This window comes from Asparagus officinalis, chromosome 6 (assembly GCF_001876935.1).
Source record: "Asparagus officinalis chromosome 6, Aspof.V1, whole genome shotgun sequence".
Classification (NCBI taxonomy): domain Eukaryota; kingdom Viridiplantae; phylum Streptophyta; class Magnoliopsida; order Asparagales; family Asparagaceae; genus Asparagus; species Asparagus officinalis.
The window spans coordinates 55,856,513-55,870,426 of record NC_033799.1 but is presented as its reverse complement, the minus strand read 5'-3'; the positions used below and the strand labels follow the sequence as shown (position 1 = coordinate 55,870,426).

Here is a 13,914-nt window from a genome sequence, read left to right as displayed (position 1 = left end):
AATGAGAGAGCGACAGTTTTGGAGAAGAAAGAGGCGGCTTGGAGCGATGGGTTTGGGGGAGAAGGGCTTCGGTTGGTTTATATAGGGGGCCGAACCTAAAACAAGTAGTCGGGGCTGTCATCCCCGACTATTGTGTCCCTTGGCCAATTTCCCATTTCTTTAACTTGGAGTTGGCCACTTTCTGATAAATGGTCGGGGTCCCCAACCCCGACCATTTTGAATTAGGCATTTCAAAATGATTAAGGTTTCCAATCCTGGCAAATTTAGATATGTGCTAAATTAGTCGAGGTTTTGAACCCCGACTAATTTAGCAGCCAAATTATGGGCGAGGTCCAAAATAGTCGGGGTTGCCAACCCGATTAATTAGAATCGTACTTACAAAAAAATCGACCAACTTTCTGGCCACGATGCTGATGTGGCGAGAATGTAGGTTAATTTTTTATAATAAAGTTTGAATATGGTCGATTTTTGAGAATAAAATTTGGAATGAGTTTATTTAGAAAATTTCTTCTTTATAAATTTTATCTGCTGATAAACAACTCCGTGCATTGCACGGGGTTAGAGCTAATTCTCTACCAACCCCTTCTCTAAGCGATCAAAATCCAGCACCAAATCAAAATCATCGGCGTTGGGAACAAACTAAGAAGAACGAGAGAATGGCGTTGCAGTGGATGATCCTCGCGTACGTCGTGGCCACCGAGGCTGCGATTGCCCTCATTCTCACGCTGCCGACCCCCAAAATAGTCAAATCTCCTAATTCTTTGTTACCTCGAAGACTGAGAGTTTTGATTTTTTTATTGATTAGATCTGTACTGGAAGAACGAACATAGGCTGATGTGTACATCTGATATTTGTACGACGACTGAGAGGGATCACTATGAGAAATCTGTATGTTTCTTTCTTTTGCACTATTTGATTTTGTGGGTTTAATTTTGATTTGTTGTATTCGGGATTTTGATGTTGATACTTTTCATTTACATAGGGATCTTGTTGTTTGAAACACCTGTACAGTGTTATTGACATAAGCTAGTTATTATTATTATTTAAAAATGCCCAGTAATTAGATAGTATGCTCGCAAGTTTTATAGTGAAGAAATACAAGAGATTCAAAATCATATTGTTTGGACTGGACTGGAATTATCTTGCGTTTAATATTCTTTACTACGAGTGTTTATTCAAGGGGTAGTATTATAGCACTTTGATATCTATTTATAAGAATGGCCCAGGTATGGAAAATTATGTGCACTAGATAACACAATCAAAATTTATGAGTGAGTAACTGAGCAGAGAGTAAGAAAACAAGTAATCTCTAGGATAAAAGACTTGGTCTTAAGACCATTGTTCCAGAGGTTTTCCCTGGAGCTATTTGCACAGTAAAGTGGTTAGCTGAGAGGTTCATGAAGAAGAAAGAGATGGATGTAGATCTGTTTTTAGTTGAGTTAAAAGAAAGCTTACACTCTAGGATTTCTAGAGTGATCGTTGTGGTTTAAAAAAAGTGTGCTAGATATAACACTGCATTATGGTTGTATATGATAGAATACTTTTTTTAATTAACGTTTTCTTTTTTATATGATAGAATAGTTAGTATTAACTAGTGTAAGAATAATTGGTAGTGAGATTTATTATCATCATCCACTAACATTATGTTTTTAGTTCTTATGAGTATTGGATAACTTTTACGTATATTCAGATGAGATATGAAGTTGCATGCTATATGCTGGTAAGCTTTGTACTAATTGGTGAGATTGTAAACATGAAATCTCAAAATTAGAAAGGGAGATAGTGTTAGATGAGAGGAACCTTGAATTATAGGATTAAGATGACAGAGATGTAATCTAACTTTAGCAAAGTACCGAAGTAGAAGTTGTTGGCCAAGAAAATTGGTGCTTATATATGTATCATTATTGTAATGGCTAGTTTCCTCATTAAACTAGAACTTCTTGGAGCCTATGTTGTATGTCTTTCAAGAGTCTTGTGTTATGTCATTTTTTTTCCTAAATGAATTTCTAGGTTTTATGTGAATATTTGGTACTAAGTATTTAGTCTTGGCCGTTGAGGATAGTCTTGATGATTTATTAAAGGTTATCCTTTGTTGACTAATAAATTTTCTCTTTGATGCAACAATATCCCTCTTGTTGCCTTTGCCAAGTGATGTCTTTTTAGGTTATTTCAATATTAGTCCTTCAAATCTTGCCTATTTGAATATTAGTCCCCTAAAAAATTGAATTTGATATTAGTCTCCTAAATCCTTTAAGCGTGTTGATATAGTCCATCTAGTTAGCACCCTGTTAAAATTGAAGGAATATTCTGCAAGTTTTAACATATTAGCGTGTACTTTCAGTTTTTCTCTTGTGTACCCAAACCCAAAAATCATTAACTTAAATCCAATAATGCCCTGACCCATTTAAAAAAATCTAAGCTTAAACCCATTTAAGCAATCCTCTTCCTTGTAGTTGACCCTTCGTCTAACCCATGAAAGCAATGGCTACTTTCTCCATGAAACCAATAAAAACCCTCCAATGTCTCTTAAAAAAGACGTCTTCATTAAATAATTCTTACCCCGAATTAGGTTTAAGCTCTTGAATCAGGCTCTCAAGTTCAAGTCACTGAAGTTTCTAATTTTGGGGCTAACAAGATCACGTGGAAATGAGAGGGGGACTAATTAGTCTTAAATAAGGATAATTTTATAATTATCTAACTATGGTGCACTACTAACCCAACCACGGTTAGCATTTTATCCATAATTTGTTTCAGAAGGACTTACATCAACATACTTAAAGGATTTAGGGGATTAATATCAAATTTTGAGATTTGGTGGACTAATATCAAAATATACAAGATTTATATTAAAAAAACCCTTTTAAGTTACACCAACTTCAAACTTGTGTCGATAATCTTTTTATCTCTTCTTTTATATACATTTATCTGCTGTTGTATTACTTAATGCTGTAAGACACATTTTCTCTAGCGTTTAATTGAGGACAATATAACATATAAGTGGATTGTTCGTTGGCAAAAAGGGTTATGGTAAAATGAGTAATACATATGTTTGCATATCTATTACTAGTAAAGAGAAGGTTGGGATTTGGTGCCTATTTTTTGTGTTATACCCTTTGTAAGTCATGGTTTCAAGAAAATACCACACATGTCTCTTAACTTACTAACTCTTTTAAATAATAACTTATAACACCTTTTTTATTGTGAAAGGGGAAAAATTGGGAGCTCGAATAAATTGAATATGCCTAGCACGTTTCAAATAAAAACCGCTTCTGCTATATAACAACATCAAAGCCTTTATCTCAAATGTTTGGGGTTGGTTATGTGAATGATATTCTTCCATTCCATTCTATTATGAGACATCTCCTCTGTTAAGTTAATATAAAAAAACATAAGGCAATTACCTTTTGTTTCTCACCACGTCTGGGAGTAAAATTCTCAATTTGTGATGATCTGAGAACCAATTCTCATGTCCCATCAAAATAACTTGAGAATTTTGAATAATATATACGGCAGAAGTTGAAAAACTTAGGAAAAAATGATTAATTTGAAAGATGCAATCAAAAAGAGGTCGTGCCCTTCGACAAAGGAGCAGCACAACACCAAACATCAAAGTCTTGGCCAGGGTCACTATTCAAGAAAAGGTTATTTTTTAAATAAAGATTTGTTTTTTACCTATTTATTTTTTTACGTATAAATTGCAAGAACCTCAATTTTTTGGTGAATAATTTTTTCTGTTATTGTACTTCAAAATGAAATAGTCTTTCTAATAAATACCTGTCTACTTTATTTAACATACATGGTAGCCATTTTAATCCCTTCATCTCAATCAAGGCATTCTGTAATCGAATCTTATGTTGTGATGCTCTGCCATTTGACAAATTAAAGGAAGTAATGCTCCCATCCGCAAAAGATATATTGAAATGCCCTTATACATGGACATAAAACAAAATTTAAGAAGCCATTTGTTTCCTTAACAATTTAACCGCCACTCTTCTATGTCATCTCATGCACGCATTGCATGCACCATAATACTAGTGAATGTTAAAAAAAGCTCAAGAATAGGGGAAAATCCATAGACAACAAAAGAAGGAACGACAACATAGGCATAGCCCCATTTCTCCATTTCATGTCAAAATCCTATATCACTCTCCTTTCATCTTGTTCGCCTAATTTATGGAAACTTGCTACTCCTAGTGACAAGTAATAAACCCATAGAAGTCAGGAATGTGAGACACCATAGTGAACACTGACCCGGGTTCAATCGTCCCAAATTCACGGTGGAACATAGCCTACTTCATCAACTCTAGCAACCTGATTTAAAATTCAAAGTGTTGTGTCATAGAAATTGCTAAGTGTAACCTACTCCAGAGATGGCGACACATGTTTTGCTTAGCCAAGTTAAGCATTATAACACTAACCCAACCTGGTCTCACAAATGTCGACTCCCCTTCTTAAAGCACTTTGAGATCCGAGGTGGAAGGCGTCCTCACGTAAGCTTTCTCTCAAAAGCTCGAGATGAAAGATGTCCTCACTTGGGCTTGCTCTGTTTGTCGTAAAATAAGATCTCGAAATTTGTATTAATTGAATTTATATTACAAATGGAAATCGCTTTTACACAAAAGCAGAGAGAATTGATTCGATCTCTCTTTGTTTAATGTGAGATCTTCGGGGCGATAGTACGCTTCGCTCGATGCTTGAGTCGAGTTTGCTTCCCTTTGACGATTTGAACGAGATTACAAACAAACTTCAGCGCGTGGTAGAAGTTTGGTTGAACGAATTTGAACACCTGAGCTAGGAATTGAATACCGAACGCACAAGAATGCTTAAGTTCGGTTCTCCTGAATGTCAAGAAGTCAAATTGCCAAAAGTCCCCCTTTTCTATAGCCATTCGTGGCTTTTTATAGAGAAGAACAGCTGTAACCGCCTCCTTAGATCATGGGAAGTGGTTGCAACCGTGCCTACAATTCGAGCTGACTCGGTCAAGTAGTTCAGGCGAAGTTGACGAGCTAGCAGGCGAGCTTTTAAGCGTGTAGGCGAAGTTGGCGAGTCAAGCATTTAGGCGAGCTTAGCTAGCTTGCAGACGAAGTTGACGAGCTAAGCATTCAGGCGAGCTTTACTCATATAGGCAAAGTCAGGTTATTTAGTCGAATTTGACCTGGTGTGCACTTAGTTGTTCAGGCGAACAAGCAGACTGAGCCATGTTCAAGTGAACTTGAACATGTAGGCAAAGTTTAGCCTTGTAGGCGAACATGTTAGGGATAAAAGCAATTTTATTTGCCTACAAAACTCCCTTCAAAGTTTTCAGACCCAAATTAGGTTGCATGGGTCTGAAATACTTTGAATAAGAAAAATGATCACTCAGGCGAAGTGGAGGAATTTTCTGGCGAATTTGGCCATTCTGGCAAAGTTGAGCTTTTCAGACGAACTCAATGAATTCAGACAAGCTAAATGCGTAGGTGAACTTAGCATCACAGGCGAAGTTAAGTCTGCAGGTGAACCAAGCAGTTGCAGGCGAACCTTAGACTTGCAGGCGAGGTTCGAAGCTCGCCAGCTAAGGCGGTGCTGGCGTGTCAGGCCGCATTAAATACGACGTGATGTGGCCTCCTCGTTTTCACGCTTTTGATCTGAGCCATTGCGTCGATCAAATCCCAACCGTCTCTTTTAGGATAAATCGCGGCCATTCACGTCGAATATTTGAATCTCAATCGCTGATATCAAATCAAAACTATTGTGTCGTTTGGATATTTGATCCGAACTGTTGATTCCAGCGTTAATTTCGACCGTCGATTTCAAAACAGTCAGATCTCGTCCGCTCGAGTGAATTGAACAGTTTCGTTGTTTGGATATCCGATCTTGGCCGTTGAATCCAGAGTAAATCACGACCGTTCGTTTGAAACAGTCGAATTTGAAGCGTTTCATTCAAGCCTAACCGCCGTCTCGGTTGGGAAATTAATCCGAGCCGTCGCTTTCTTGCCTATATATAGGCTTTCTGTTCTTTGTGAGAATTTTCTGCACATTTAAGCTTTTTTCGCCAGAACTTTCAAAATCCCCGAGCGAATTTACTGTTACTTTTTCGAAATGGCACCCAAGACCAAGGCTCTCGCCTCTAAGGGAAAGGGGAAAACCTCTGTTTCCACTGCCTCTAGCGTTGCTCCGCCATCCTCAGGTAAGTTTCAAGGACTTTGTTATGAGGTTTGGAGAAGATGAACATGCGTCGTTCATTCTTCTGGCGAGCTTCGTCAGTTCTGACGAAGTTTATCTGTTCAGGTGAAATTTGTTTGTCAGGCGAGGTTCACGATGTCAGGCGAGCTTCACTTGTCAGACGAGGTTTAGCTGTTCAGACAAACTTCGCTTGTCAGGCGAGATTCACTATGTTAGGCGAGCTTCGCTTGTTAGGCGAAGTTTAACCTGTTCAGGCGAACTTCGCTTGTCAGGCGAGGTTCACTATGTCAAGCGAGCTTTGTTAGCTCGCCAACTTAACGGAGCTCGCCTATACGGCGTAGTTTGCCTATCTCTAGGACTTAGCGAAAATTTTCGACTCCATGTCAAAGAGTTCTAATTTCTCATGTTCTTTGTTTTGCAGTGGCTTATTCTGGAGAGGCTATTCCCAGGTTCAATGTCATTGGTCATGCCAATAGGTAAGATTCCACACTCCAGTCATGCTCCCGATTCACGAGTTAGTATCAGTTTTCTCTCCTGACAGCTCTGCGGAGCGAGAACAGAGGATTTCCGAGGGTCGTTATCTGACACTTCAGGAATTTATCACCGATGCTGCCCTCACTGATTCCAAGCGGAAGGAGATGAGGAAGCCCTGCTTCTTTTTTGGTGATGCGAAGGCTGATCCAATGAGTCTGCTCCTTAGCGAGAGCAGATGGCTCCGTGTTGTGGACAACGTCCGATATTCTATCCTCGTTATGCCAAGGGGATTCTCCATTGTAGAGTTGCGATCACTCTCCGTGCCAAGAGTGATGAACTGGTATTTGACCTCATCTAGGATAGGGTCACTTGTGGCATTTTCACAAGCTCAAAAGCTGGGTTCGGCATTGATAGCTCGAGCAAATGTGTTATAGCCTTGCATCCCGATTTGCTACAGAGCGATTTGCCAATCGGGGAGACGGCCGCGGTGGCAGAGATTTTTCGTCAAAATTTTCAATGCTGGAGGCTAATTCCTATCGAAGGATTTCAGGGCTCCTGGGTGGATCCACTCTGCACCTGGCAACACACTGGTGGTCCTGGATTACATAATTTATATTAGAGAACTTCGATATGAAAGGTACAAAGTTATATACCCCTCAGGGCTACCCAATTCAGCCTTAAAATCAATGCAGCTAAGTTCCAGAGCATTTTGGAGCTCTACTGCCCCGAGACTGGTACATTCTTCACCTTGAACGTCGAACTGGGCTTCACATTACACGAGATGTATGAAGTATTGGGGTTATCGATGGGGGAGTTCCCGTACGAGGAGTACATCCCCGGACAAAGAGAGATTGACTATCTCTCAGATAAATCTCTCTAAGTTGTCGAGACCCTATGGGAGCTACTCCGCCACTGCCACATATGCTTGCATACCGTCGGGGTGGTGGATCACAGGGGTAAGAAGAAGAGGAATCAAGGGATCAGCTATAAAAATTGGGCTGACTACCTGTTCTAAAACACCAATGACAAGAAGATGCCAATTTTGCCATTGGATATTTGTGATGAGGTAGCAGTGCAGTAGCGGATTTTTGAGTGCAAGTCGCTCTTATACACTCTCGACTCGAATGAAGGGGGGTTTAAAACGGGGACGACTTTCCAGTCCTTCCACCACCAGGCTAAGGTCCCGATTTCAAACAAGGCTCTACTCGCTGGGTAGTTGATGCTGTGACTGAAATGCTGTGTGGTCCCTATGCACTCGTTTGAAGCCATCCCAGTGAAGGTGGTATACCCTGCAGTCCGTTTGGCTCACGGACGACCCTATGTGCTGCTTCCAACCATGGTAGCGTGTATTCAGGGTGGACTGCGTAATCTGACGGCATAATTTTGCAAAGTTGTGTTCGTTGAGAAGAAAGAAGTTGCTAAAACTCCTAATCCGCGTGTTAGTCTCCCATACATGTACTTAATGGCGTGGTACGTGCTGCACTGGAACTGCCTAATGAGGGCACCGGCAGCGCGACGAGAAGGGCGACTGATCCCTTAGGTCCAATGTTTGGAAAAGTGTTCTTGGATGTATAAATACATTGCTGAGATGAGAAAGGCACTGTCTTTCTTCAGCAATTATAACTTTTACCGGTGTTTTCCCTATTTCTCCGACGAAGAGTATGTTGAGTCTTTTGAGGACGTGCCAGCGGAAGATAACTACAGTGCTTTATCCCTGGGCAGCTTTCGTTGGCTAGTCAACATCCGGCCGGGCTACCACATTTTTAGAACGTGCTTGATCTGCTACATGGAGCCCTACTTTCCATGCCGGTTTGCTCGCCAGTTCGGGTATGACAGCTCTATGTAGGGAACCCGAATTCTCAGCTGAATTATGATGGAGGATTAATTAATGGCGCGTGGGGTTGGTATTGACATCAGGCAGGATACACCACTGCTCGATTTGTGTTGCCACCCAAGACCACGCAACTCTGGTATACATTGACTTTTCGCAAGTGGTACCGGAGTGCCAACGCGACACCTAAAGGTTTTAATCCTTACGAGTCTGGCTTGAAAGTTCTCGACTCCTTTGAAGGGTTGCTTTTCGACAAATACCATCTCTACTTGATCGTAATCGTTCACATATTTCATCCACTGATGTAGTGTGGATGGGATGATTAGGTTACTATGTATCCATGGCCGACCTAATAGCATGTTATAAGATGGTTCCACATCGATTACATAGCAGGTTACTTTAGTCTTCATGTCGCCCAACTGACATTTAAGGCGGATCTTACCCAATGGGCAGGTTCCAGTGGCTTTAAAGCCGAAGATGGTGGTGCTTGTTGCAGACAAATGCTTCCGAGGCACCCCCAAATGTTGAATAAACTTTAGGGGCACGATGCTCAGCGCAGAGCCTGGATTCACTTGGATTCTATCCACTCTAGCGGAGCTGATGTACCCGGTGAAATATAGTGGCCGATCATGCTTCGTGGTCTTGATGAGCATGTCGTCAGGAGTAAAGGTTATGCAAGACACCTGTTGGTTGGATGCCAAGCAGCATTGTGGACACCTTTTTTCCCTCTTCCTCTTCTTCTTCTAGTGCCGGTGGCACATGGGCTACGAAAGCGTCAGCATCGACTAATGCCTCAAGCAAAGCCTCCCGAGTAGACCTGGATAGCCGCAGGAGTTCATACAAAGTGATCCTGGCTGGAATATTAGCCAGCTGTGCGAGCACATCGAACTAAAAAGGTTGACCACTTGAGTTGACAAGAGTCTCCTTCATGCTTTTTCTGCTTAGACTTGTCGGGACCTGGCTAGACTGTCGGTGACTGCCTTGTTGGCGGCTTGGTAAGATTTTTCTCCGTTTGAGGGTAGTGTTTAGCAAAGTCTTTCCCGGCCCTGGTAGCCAATACTGCTGCTTCGTCGTCGGAATCGGTGAGGACCGTTGCTTCCATTTTTTCATCGTCCGGAATTGCAGATACAACATTGCAGAGTTTTGCCTTTCCTTTGGACTTCTTCGAATGTTTAGAAGTCCACATTTCATCGTAAAGGAGATCGGGATAGACCCACATCGGTTGTCCTGACGGCAAGGTCTGCGGTACCAAACCTTTCTCCTGCTGATTGTAAGGATCAGTGTTGACGATCATTAATTCCGCCTTAGGGATGAGTACGACTCCTGCTGGTGCATGGACTTCCGGGTGGTTTGTCCCAAATTTTAGAATGACCATATTCGTAGTCACTTTCTTCTGCGCCGTTTCCTTCTTCAAGACTCCTGCTTCATAAAGGGCCTGAATCTTATCTTTGAGGACGTAACATTTGGAAGTGGGATGATGAACCATCCTGTGGTACGCACAATAGTTGGGATCATTCGTCTTGTTCAGATCCTCCGTCTTTCTCACCTCTGGCAGCTTTATTTTATTGCTTTTGACCAGCGTATTGAGGATAGCAGCAACTTGATCTTCTCGGAAGTCATACTGCTTCTGAGAGCGCGGTTCAGAAGAGGTAGATTTTTGCTTCTGGGCCGGTTTGGAGGCTAGAGTAGTTTCGACAGCCATAGTCTCCTTACCCTTCGACCGAGAGGGATTTCTGGATGAACTTCGCTCCGGAGTTCCTCTTTTAGATTGAGGTTCTTCGACTTCTAACCTTTTGAGCATATTTTCTACTTGCACACCTTGGCGAACAAGCTCTTTCCAAGTTCAGGTTTCCACCGCGCAAACCTTAGACAAAATATAGATAGAGGTTATTGCAAGATATTTCGATCAACGTGTTTTCAGAGACCTGGTCATGGCAATGCAGCGACCGATTCCTGAATCTCTTCATGAAGTCGTTGACCGACTCCCTTTTTCTCTGCTTTTCAGCCAGCAGAGTGGACATTGACACTTCCGTGTCATCATCAAAGAAACGTGTTAGGAACAGCTTCTCCATGTCAGCCTACTATTTAATGGAACCTAGTTTTAACTTGCAGAACCATTCGAAGGCCACTCCCTTCAGGGTTCCGATGAATAACCGAGTGAGGATAGGATCGTGTCCCATGAGAAATCCTGGTTGAGCTAAGAAATAGTAGATATGTTGTGAGAGAGATCCCTTACTGGCAAACTGGACTAGGCTTATGAGCTTGAACTTTGCCGGATAGGGAACCATATCCCAGATATGGCCTGACTACCGCCAGTTGATTCATATTCTTCTTGAGCTTCAAGGCGTCGAACTGGCTTTGGAACTCGTCGAGCCTCTTGTCTCGGGAGTTGCTACCAAAATACGATGACCCTTCCGGAGACTCGGATGACGAATCAGAGGATGACTCGGGGTTATCTTCTCCTTTTGTCGTTTGGGGGGAGTAGGTTCCCGCTCTTTATTCTTTGTGGAGGACTTTAAGGGAGCCCGTGAGATTCTCTTCTTCTTCTTCTTCTTCTTCTTCTTTTCCAGAAGCTTTTCGAGCATCTCTTTCATAGTGTTGATTGTCGCTTGCTGCATGCTAATCGTAGCTTGTTGCTCTTCCAATCTTCTGGCCACTTCATCAAGGACTTCAGCCATATGCATTTTTGCATGCTCGCTTTGGATCGAGTTTGACGCCTGAGACGTTGCTACTGGCGAGCAATCATCGTCGTCGTCATCAGAAACAGATTCTAGTCGCTTATAGTTAAAGGGTAAAGCAACCACCTTTTTAGTCCGGGTATGCTAGTAGACACTCTCAGGCTCAATGGAGATGCCTTTTAATCCCGGTGAAAATTCAGTGTCGAAAGAGTCTGAGTTTTTTGCCTTGGTCTTCCCCGTCTCGTTGACAGTTGCAGCTGAGAAATCCAAGTCATCATAAGCTCGTCTCCTCTGACGATTGCGTCTTCGGCGAGGAGATCTTGTCTCCACTGGTCGCTGAGAGAGCCTCTCAAACACCGATGGTTTCGATATTTCAGCATATCGGCAGTCATCAAGTACCGCCGTAATAAGCCTCTCGCAGTGACACTGAGGAGTTGCCTCATGAATAGTGCGTTTACGAGTCAAGCGCTTTCTAAGATCCCCGTAGGTTGATGATGACAACCCCCAGCGTTAGAAGGACCGGCCGAGTGCTCGCAAGAAGAGAACTTAAGAGGGCACTTGGAAGGACACTTGGAAAAATCATTAAGTGTTGGAATCCGATGAGCTTGCCTTGATAGGCGAAGCTGCCTAGTCTGGTGAGGTTCGCCCGTTAGGCGAACTTGAGTTTGCTGGCGAGGTTCCAGTTGTGGTTCTTTCAGGCGAAGTTTATCTTTTTGGCGAACTTGCACGCCTGTGGAGAAAACTTCACATGCTTTACCTTTCTGTCGAAAGTCATTTTGCAGGCAAGGTTGAACAGTCAGGCGAAGTTGGACAGTCAGGCAAGCTTGGTGAAGTTCGCCTGTTGAGTTAAGCCCGCCTGAGCGACTAAGTCCGCTTGGCCTGTGAAGTTCGCCTGGCCTGTGAAGTTCACCTGAATGGTGATCTTCGGCAGTAATGTGAAGTCTGCCTGAACTGTTGAGTTCGCCAGATTTAGGAACTTGTTGTAGTTTGCCAGAACTGAGAACTCTGCGTTCGTTACCGACTCTAGTTTTGTTTTTTCAGGCCTGAATAGTAGTTTAGGCCGTCATAGGAGATTAGGACACGTGCCTCATAGCAAGCGCGAGCTTGTCGTCACCTCTGCTTGACCCTCTTTGAGAGATGAGCGTTCATGTCAACGGTGAAGGCATGATTTGCGCCAACACGAACTTTGGTCTCCTCGGGGACAGGAGTTTGCGTGGATTTTGACAACCCATCGAGCAACTCCTTTATTGGCATTCTTGGCCTTTTGGTCGGCCTCAACCGCCTTGGGAGGGGTGGAACCCCTAATGCTTGCTCGGGTAGAGCTTTCAGGCGTAGTAGCCTTGGTTTGTTGGGGCTGGGTCACACGCATCACTTTACGATATTTGCGTGACCTCTTAGCACCAGAAGAGGCCGAAGATAAGTACTCTTCGTACTTGGCTTGATCGAAATCGATGACGAGGGACTCAACGGTCGTCCCTGTAGCAATCTCGTTAATTGGTATTAATTGAATTTGTATTACAAATGGAAATCGATTTTACACAGAAGCAAAGGGAATTGATTCGATCTCTCTTTGTTTAACGTGGGATCTTTGGGGCGATACGACGCTTCGCTCGATGTTTGAGTCGAGTTTGCTTCCCTTTGACGATTTGAACGAGATTGCGAACAAGTTTCAGCGCGTGGTAGAAGTTTGGTTGAACGAATTCGAACACCCAAGCTAGGAATTGAAGACCGAATGCACAAGAATGCTTAAGTTCGGTTCTCCTGAATGTCAAGAAGTCGAATTGCCAAAAGTTCCCCTTTTCTATAGCCATTTGTGGCCTTTTATAGAGAAGAACGACTGTAACCGCCTCCTTAGATATTGGGAAGTGGTTGCAACCGTGCCCACAATTCGAGCTGACTCGGTCAAGTAGTTCAGGCGAACTTGGCGAGCTATCAGGTGAGATTTTAAGCGTGTAGACGAAGTTGGTGAGCCAAGCATTCATGCGAGCTTAGCTAGCTTGCAGGCGAAGTTGGCGAGCTAAGCATTCAGGCAAACTTAGCTCATTTGGAGGCGAGCTTTACTCATATAGGCAAAGTCAAGTTATTTAGTCGAACTTGACCTGATGTGCACTTAGTTGTTCAGGCGAACAAGCAGAGTGAGCCATGTTCACACGAACTTGAACATGTAGGCGAAGTTTAGCCTTGCAGGCGAACTTGTTAGGGATAAACGCAATTTTATTTGCCTACATGCTCGAAGCACCGAGGCGAAAGGTGTCGCCACTCAGACCCAACGACAAATCTTAAACCACGCATTTTGAACCATGGGAGAACCTATTTGTTTCATCTTCCCCAATGATGTCAGCTAGTCACTATCGCATTAAATGCATGACTAGAGCCGTTATTACTCCCCCACCGAAATCATGACTTCTTCGACCATGCCATCACCCTAGCCATTCTGTCGCCATCGCATTAAACACAAAGATGACTTGGATCACCTACTGCCAACTCGAGTAAAGTGTCGACTGACTAAGCCTACTATATGGACCCGTCTGACGTTACCCAAATACCCTTTTTGGCTCACTATAAATATGCAGATTGTTTTCTGCATGGGGTTACACTGTTCTCTACCCCCAAAATCCCTAAAAAATCACTTTCATTAAGATTATTACTAACTTGATCGTCAGAGGAACCACCGGAGAGCTCAACTTCAACCCACCAACATTTGTGTAGGTATCTTCTTCTGCTTAGAGTGGTCAGCCATCAAAGAAAATTGAGGGATCCTAAGCTCTT

At 42.8% G+C, this 13,914-nt stretch overlaps 1 pseudogene; it reads left to right on the top strand.

Moving 5' to 3' along the window:
* LOC109845217 overlaps nt 556–13,914 on the top strand; it is a 39,788-nt pseudogene continuing 26,429 nt past the window's right edge.